This window comes from Somniosus microcephalus, chromosome 4 (assembly GCF_052327205.1).
Source record: "Somniosus microcephalus isolate GS21.2 chromosome 4, FLI_Smic_1.0, whole genome shotgun sequence".
In the NCBI taxonomy this organism is placed as follows: domain Eukaryota; kingdom Metazoa; phylum Chordata; class Chondrichthyes; order Squaliformes; family Somniosidae; genus Somniosus; species Somniosus microcephalus.
The window spans coordinates 149,102,953-149,111,327 of NC_140990.1; positions in this window are offsets into that span (position 1 = coordinate 149,102,953).

Below are 8,375 nucleotides of genomic sequence, written 5' to 3' on the forward strand. Positions count from 1 at the left end.
CCCCCCCGCGATTTCCCGAGGCTCTCCCCCCCGCGATTTCCCGAGGCTCTCCCCCCCCCGCGATTTCCCGAGGCTCTCCCCCCGCGATTTCCCGAAGCTCTCTCCCCCGCGATTTCCCGAGGCTCTCCCCCCCCCGCGATTTCCCGAGGCTCTCCCCCCGCGATTTCCCGAAGCTCTCTCCCCCGCGATTTCCCGAGGCTCTCTCCCCCCCGCCCCCCGCGATTTCACGAGGCTCTCCACCCGCGATTTCCCGAGGCTCTCTCCCCCCCGCCCCCCCGCGATTTCCCGAGGCTCTCCCCCCCCCCGAATTCCCGAGGCTCTCTCCCCCCGCTATTTCCCGAGGCTCTCCTCCCCCCGCGATTTCCCGAGGCTCTCCCCCCCCGCGCCGCGATTTCCCGAGGCTCTCCCCCTCCGCGATTTCCCGAGGCTCTCTCCCCCCCGCCCCCCGCGATTTCCCAAGGCTCTCCCCCCCCCGCGATTTCCCGAGTCTCTCCCCCCCCCCCCGCGATTTCCCGAGGCTCCCCCCCCCCCCGCGATTTCCCGAGGCTCTCCCCCCCCCACGCGATTTCCCGAGGCTCTCCCCCCCCGCGATTTCCTGAGGCTCTCCCCCCTCCGCGATTTCCCGTTGCTCTCCCCCCCGCCCCCCGCGATTTCCCGAGGCTCTCCCCTCCCGCGATTTCCCGAGGCTCTCCCCCCTCCGCGATTTCCCGAGTCCCTCCCCCCCGCGATATCCCGAGGCTCTCTTTCCCCCCCCGCCACCCGCGATTTCCCGAGGCTCGCACCCCCCGCGATCTCACGAGGCTGTGTGCTGGCGTCACGGGGGCCGTGCGCATGCGTGCCGGCATCAAGGCGGCTGCGCAACGGCCGTGCGCATGCGTGGTTGCCGTTTAAAAAAAAGCCAGAGCGGGCTCTCGCGGGCGGGCGGCGCATGCGCGGGCGAGGCGGCCCGCGGGGAGTAGGCAGGGAAACCCCGCGGGCTGGCGGCCGTTAGAGCGGGAAGTCGGCAGGGAAACCTCGAGGGCTGGCGGCCGTTAGAGCGGCTCACTTCGGGCCCCGAAACTGTCAAACCTGAGAGGGGGAAGTAGAGAGAGACAGGGAGGGAAGAGGAGAAGGAGAGAGAGGGAAGAGGAGAAGGAGAGAGAGGGAAGAGGAGAAGGAGAGAGAGAGAGGGAAGAGAGATAGAGAAATTTTTGGAGCTTCAGGCCTGCCTGCAGCGGGCCTGGAGACCAGCACCGAGTCCCCCCTGCGCGAGGGTGAGGAGGAGGGGGGTGGGGTTGCTAAACACAATATAAAACTGAAATACATTGTTAATTAATTCCCTAACACATAATTCAAATATTTACCTTAGTTCCCTGACACACAGAAAGTGTGGGGGGAAAAAATTGTGAAAAATCAAGATGGCGGCCACTCACCTCGGTTCAGAAGGATAAGGCCCGCCCACACACGCACCGATTGGTCGACCGGTCAGGTCACCCAAGCGTAGGATTGGTCAATCGTCGAGTCACTCGACACTCAACTGTAGGAAGACCTCGACGTCACACGGTCGCTAATGAGATGCTAATGAGCGGAACGCTGAACGTTTTTGGGATACCGCGGGCGGGATTTTTGTCTGGCCGAAAGGTAAATATGCCGATGACCGGTCCGGAATCGCAAGCTTTCTTTTGAGGCGAAGCGCGCGTCGGTACGCTCTGTAACTTCCAAACGTATAGAGACCAGGCGGACAGACAGACAGACAGACAGACAGAAGAGCCGCTTTATATATATAGATTAAGGGTAAGAGGATAACTAGGGAAAAAATAGGGCCCATTAGGGACAAAAGTGGCAATCTGTGTGTGGAGCTGGAAGATGTAGGAGGGGTTCTAAATGAATTTTTTGCATCTGTTTTCACTTTGGAGAGGGATGATGTAGACATAGGAATAGGGCGGGGGGACTGCGATATGCTCGAACATATTAACATCGAGAGGGAGGAGGTATTGGTGGGTTTAGCAGGCCTAAAAATGGATAAATCCCCAGGCCCAGACGAAATGTATCCCAGGCTGCTGTGTGAGGCAAAGGAAGAGATTGCGGGGACTCTAACACATATATTCAGAACCTCTCTGGCCACAGGGGATGTGCCAGAGGACTGGAGAACCGCTAATGTAGTACCATTATTCAAGAAGGGGAGTAGGGAAAAACCAGGGAACTACAGGCCAGTGAGCCTAACATCAGTGGTAGGAAAATTATTGGAAAAAATTCTGAGGGACAAAATTAGTCTCCACTTGGAGAGGCAAGGATTAATCAGGGATAGTCAACATGGCTTTGTCAAGGGAAGATCATGTCTGACTAATTTGTTTGAATTTTTTGAGGGGGTGACTAGGTGTGTGGATGAGGGTAACGCAGTGGATGTGGTATACATGGATTTCAGTAAGGCCTTCGATAAAGTCCCGCACAGGAGACTGGTCAAGAAGGTAAGAGCCCATGGAATCCAGGGTGCCTTGGCACATTGGATACAAAACTGGCTTAGTGGCAGAAGGCAGAGGGTAATGGTCGAAGGTTGTTTTTGTGACTGGAAGCCTGTGGCCAGTGGGGTACCACAGGGATCGGTGCTGGGTCCCTTGCTGTTTGTGGTCTACATTAATGACTTGGATATGAATGTAAAAGGTATGATCAGTAAGTTCGCGGATGATACAAAAATTGGTAGGGTGGTAAATAGCGAGGAGGGTAGTCTCAGTCTGCAGGACAATATAGATGGGTTGGTCAGATGGGCGGAACAGTGGCAAATGGAATTTAACCCAGAAAAGTGCGAGGTGATGCACTTTGGGGGGACAAACAAGGCAAGGGAATACACAATGAATGGTAAGACCCTAGGCAAGACGGAGGGTCAGAGGGATCTGGGTGTGCAAGTACACAGATCCCTGAAGGCGGCAGAACAGGTGGATATGGTGGTAAAAAAGGCATATGGGATACTTGCCTTCATTAGCCGAGGCATAGAATATAACAGCAAGGAGGTTATGATGGAGTTGTATAAAACACTGGTTAGGCCACAGCTGGAATACTGTATGCAGTTCTGGTCGCCACACTACAGGAAGGATGTGATAGTTTTGGAGAGGGTGCAGAGGAGATTCACCAGGATGTTACCAGGGCTGGAGCGCTTCAGCTATGAAGAGAGACTGGGCAGATTGGGTTTGTTTTCCTTGGAGCAGAGGAGGCTGACGGGGTCATGATTGAGGTGTACAAAATTATGAGGGGCATAGATAGGATGGATACTAAGGAGCTTTTTCCCTTAGTAGAAGAGTCAATAACTAGGGGGCATAGATTCAAGGTAAAGGGCGGGAGGTTTAGAGGGGATTTGAGAAAGAACTTTTTCACCCAGAGGGTGGTTGGAGTCTGGAACTCACTGCCTGAAAGGGTTGTGGAGGCTGGAACCCTCACAACATTCAAGAAGCATTTGGATGAGAACTTGAAATGCCATCGCATACAAGGCTACGGACCAAATGCTGGAATATGGGATTAGATTAGACAGGGCTTGATGGCCGGCGCGGACACGATGGGCCGAAGGGCCTCTATCCGTGCTGTATAACTCTATGACTCTATGACTCTATGAGTGTAAAGGCCTCTGGTTTTTAAGTGTGGAAAAACCAGACGTAAGTACTTAGTTTTACAGTTAAGTGGGCTTTTATTACAATGTAGAAATTTTTTTTCCACAGGTTTATTATTTTTAAAGAATTTACCATGAGGTAAGTTTAGTTTTAGACGCTATTTTTTTAAAATGTATTTTTTTCAAAAAATTGATTAATTGTTTAAAACTTTTTTTAAAACTTATTTATATAGTTAATATAATCAGTGGGTTGTTTTTTAAAATTTTATTTAATTTTAAAGTAGAGTTTTGGCAGCCCATAGTTTTCATGAGTTTGACAGCTCTTACTGTCAAACTCATGAATGCATTTACCCATCCCCTGATTGGCTACACAGTGCTCACCTGATCCCAGCCAGCACATCGCACTAACTACGCTGCTGGATCAGCAAAGCACATCGCGCCGACATCTGAACCGGGCCAGTGACCGGAAATGCGAGCAGGCCCGTGTTTCAGATGTCGGTGCACAGGGTGAGTGCACATCGGGGGCTTGCACGCGTGACAAGCTCCCGATTCTAATTTCAGGGCCGTTCAGTGTGCACAGGTCCAGTTCAGCAGAGTTACATTCAGTGTGGATATGTCCAGGTCACTGCATTTACATTCAGTGTGGTCACATCCAGTCCAGCAGAATTACATTCATTGTGGACATATCCAGTTCAGCACAGTTGCATTAAGTGTGGCCGTGTAAAACCCAGCACGGTTACATTCAGCGTGGACATGTCCAATTCAGCAAAGATTTATTCAGCGTGAACAGGTCCAGTTCAGCACAGTTATATTCAGTGTGGACAGGTCAATTTCAGCAATGTTACATTCAATAAGGACTTCCGTTCAGCACAGTTACATTCAGTGTGGCCATGCCAATGTCAGCACAGTTACATTCAGTGTGGACCCGTCCAGTTCAGCACAGTTACAATCAGTGTGGACATGTCCAGTTCAGCACAGATACAGGCAGTCTGGATTGGTCCAGTTCAGCACAGTTACATTCAGTGTGGACAGGTCCAGTTCAGTACAGTTACATTCAGTGTGGACAGGTCCAGTTCAGCAGAGTTACATTCAGTGTGGACATGTCCAGTTCAGCACATTCACTTTCAGTGTGGACTAGTTCAGTTAAGTACAGTTAGCGTCAGTGTGGACAGGTCCAGTTTAGCACTGTTACATTCAGTGTGGACAGATCAATTTCTGCAATGTTACACACAGAGTGGACAGGTCCATTTCTGCACAGTAATATTCAGTGTGGACACGTTCAGTGCAGCACGTTTACTTTCAGTGGGGACAGGTCCAGATCAGCACGGTTGCATTTAGATGGACATGTCCAGTTCAGCTCAGTTACATACAGTGTGAACTGCTGCAGTTCAGCGCACTTACATTCAGTGTGGGCAGGTCCAGCAAATCACAGTTACATTCAGTGTCGACAGGTCCAGTTCAGCACATTTACAATCATTGTGGACTGGTCCAGTTCAGCACAGATACATTCAGTGTGGACATGTGCAGTTCAGCACATTTACTTTCAGTGTGGACTAGTTCAGTTTAGCACAGTTAGCGTCAGTGTGGACAGGTCCAGTTCAGCACTGTTACATTCAATGAGGACAGAACAATTTCTGCAAAGTTACACACAGAGTGGAAAGGTCCATTTCAGCACAGTAACATTCAGTGTGGACAAGTCCAGTGCAGCACTTTTACTTTCAGTGGGGACAGGTCCAGATCGGCACGGTTACATTAGTGTGGATAGGTCTGGTTCAGCATAGCAACATTCAGTGTGGCCATGTCCAGTTCAGCACAGTTACCAATTAGTGTGGAGAGGTCCAGTTCAGCACAGTTACATTCAGTGTGGACATGTCCAGTGAAGCACAGCTACATTCAGTGTGGACAGCTCCAGTTCAGCACAGTTACATTCAGTGTGGACATGTCCATTTGAGTACAGTTACATTCAGTGTGGACAGGTCCAGTTCAGCACATATATATTAAGTGTGGAGATGACCTGTACAGGAGTGTTGCAGTCAGTGTGGTCAGGACCATTTCAGCACAGTTACATTCAGTGTGAACAAGTCCAGTTCAGCACAGTTACCTCCAGTGAGGAAATGTCCAGTTCAGCACAGTAACAATCAGTGTGGAGAGATCCAGTTCAGCACAGTTACATTCAGAGTGGACCTGTCCAGTTCAGCACAGCTTCATTCAGGGTAGACATGTCCAGATCGGCAAAGTTACATTAATTGTGCACAGGTCCAGTTCAGCACAGTTACATTCATTGTGGACAGGACCAGTTCAGCACATTTACATTCAGTGTGGACGTGTCCAGTTCAGCGCAGTCACATTCAGTGTGGATAGGTCCAGTTCAGCATAGTAACATTTAGTGTAGACATGTCTAGTTCAGCACAGTTACATTCAGTGTGGACGTGTCCAGTTCAGCACAGTTAGATTCTATGTGGACATGTCCAGATCAACACAGTTACCACTTAGTGTGGAGATGTCCAGTTCAGCACAGTTACATTCAGTGTAGACATGTCCAGCGCAGCCGAGTTACAGTCAGTGTAGACAGGTACAGTTCAGCACTGTTACAATCAATATGGACATGTCCAGTTCAGCACAGTTACATTCAGTGTGGACAAGTCCAGTTGAGCAGTCACATTCAGTGTGGCCATGTCCATGTCGGCACAGTTATTTTCAGTGTGGACATGTCCAATTCAGCACGGTTACATTCAGTGGGGACAGGGCCAAGTTAAGAATAGTAGTTTGGCCAGGTACAGTCCAACACGGTTATATTCAGTTTGGACATGTTCAGTTCAGCAAAGGTATATTCAGCATGAACAGGTCCATTTCATTGCAGTTACATTCAGTGGGGGCAGGTCCAGTTCAGCACAGTTATTTTCAGTGTGGACAGGTCGAGTACAGCAGTTACATTCTGTGTGGACATGTCCAGTTCAGCACAATTACATTCAGTGTGGCCAGGTACAGTTAAGCACGGTTGCATTCAATGTGTACATGTCCAGTTCAGAACAGTGGGTTTTCTCCGGGTGCTTCGGTTTCCTCCCGCAGTCCAAAGATGTGCGGGTTAGGTTGATTGGCTATGATAAATTGACGCTTCGTGTTAGGGGGATTAAATACATGGGGTTACGGGGATAGGGTGGGATATGTGTTGGTGTAGGGGTTACGGGGATCGGGTGGGATATGTGTTGGTGCAGGCTCGATGAGCCGAAATGGCCTCTATCTGCACTGTGGGGTTTCTGTGATTCTGTGAGTTGCATTAATTGTGGACATGCCCAGTTCAGCACAGTTACATTCTGTGATGTTAAATCCAGCCCAGCACAGTTACATTCAGTGTGGTCATGTCCAGTTCAGCACATAGTCATAGAGTCATAGAGTTATACAGCACGGATAGAGGCCCTTCGGAACATCGTGTCCGCGCTGGCCATCAAGCCCTGTCTAATCTAATCCCATATTCCAGCATTTGGTCCGTAGCCTTGTATGCTATGGCATTTCAAGTGCTCATCCAAATGCTTCTTAAATGCTGTGAGGGTTCCTGCCTCCACAACCCTTTCAGGCAGTGAGTTCCAGACTCCAACCACCCTCTGGGTGAAAAACTTCTTTCTCAAATCCCCTCTAAACCTCCCGCCCTTTACCTTGAATCTATGCCCCCTAGTTATTGACTCTTCTACTAAGGGAAAAAGCTCCTTAGTATCCATCCTATCTATGCCCCTCATAATTTTATACACCTCAATCATGTCCCCCCTCAGCCTCCTCTGCTCCAAGGAAAACAAACCCAATCTGCCCAGTCACTCTTCATAGCTGAAGCGCTCCAGCCCTGGTAACATCCTGGTGAACCTCCTCTGCACCCTCTCTAACGCGATCACATCCTTCCTGTAGTGTGGCGACCAGAACTGCACACAGTATTCCAGCTGTGGCCTGACCAGTGTTTTATACAGCTCCATCATAACCTCGTTGCTCTTATATTCATAGCCTCGGCTAATGAAGGCAAGTATCCCATATGCCTTTTTTACCACCTTATCCACCTGTTCCGCTGCCTTCAGGGATCTGTGTACTTGCACACCCAGATCCCTCTGACCCTCCGTCTTGCCTAGGGTCTTTCCATTCATTGTGTATTCCCTTGCCTTGTTAGTCCCCCCAAAGTGCATCACCTCGCACTTTTCTGGGTTAAATTCCATTTGCCACTGTTCCGCCCATCTGACCAACCCATCTATATCGTCCTGCAGACTGAGGCTACCCTCCTCGCTATTTACCACCCTACCAACTTTTGTATCATCCGCGAATATTACTGATCATACCTTTTACATTCATATTCAAGTCATTAATGTAGATCACAAACAGCAAGGGACCCCGCACCGATCCCTGTGGTACCCCACTGGCCACAGGCTTCCAGTCACAAAAACAACCTTCGACCATCACCCTCTGCCTTCTGCCACTAAGCCAGTTTTGTATCCAATGTGCCAAGGCACCCTGGATTCCATGGGCTCTTACCTTCTTGACCAGTCTCCTGTGCGGGACTTTATCGAAGGCCTTACTGAAATCCATGTATACCACATCCACTGCGTTACCCTCATCCACACACCTAGTCACCCCCTCAAAAAATTCAATCAAATTAGTCAGACATGATCTTCCCTTGACAAAGCCATGTTGACTATCCCTGATTAATCCTTGCCTCTCCAAGTGGAGACAAATTTTGTCCCTCAGGATTTTTTCCAATAATTTTCCTAACACTGATGTTAGGCTCACTGGCCTGTAGTTCCCCGGTTTTACCCTACTACCC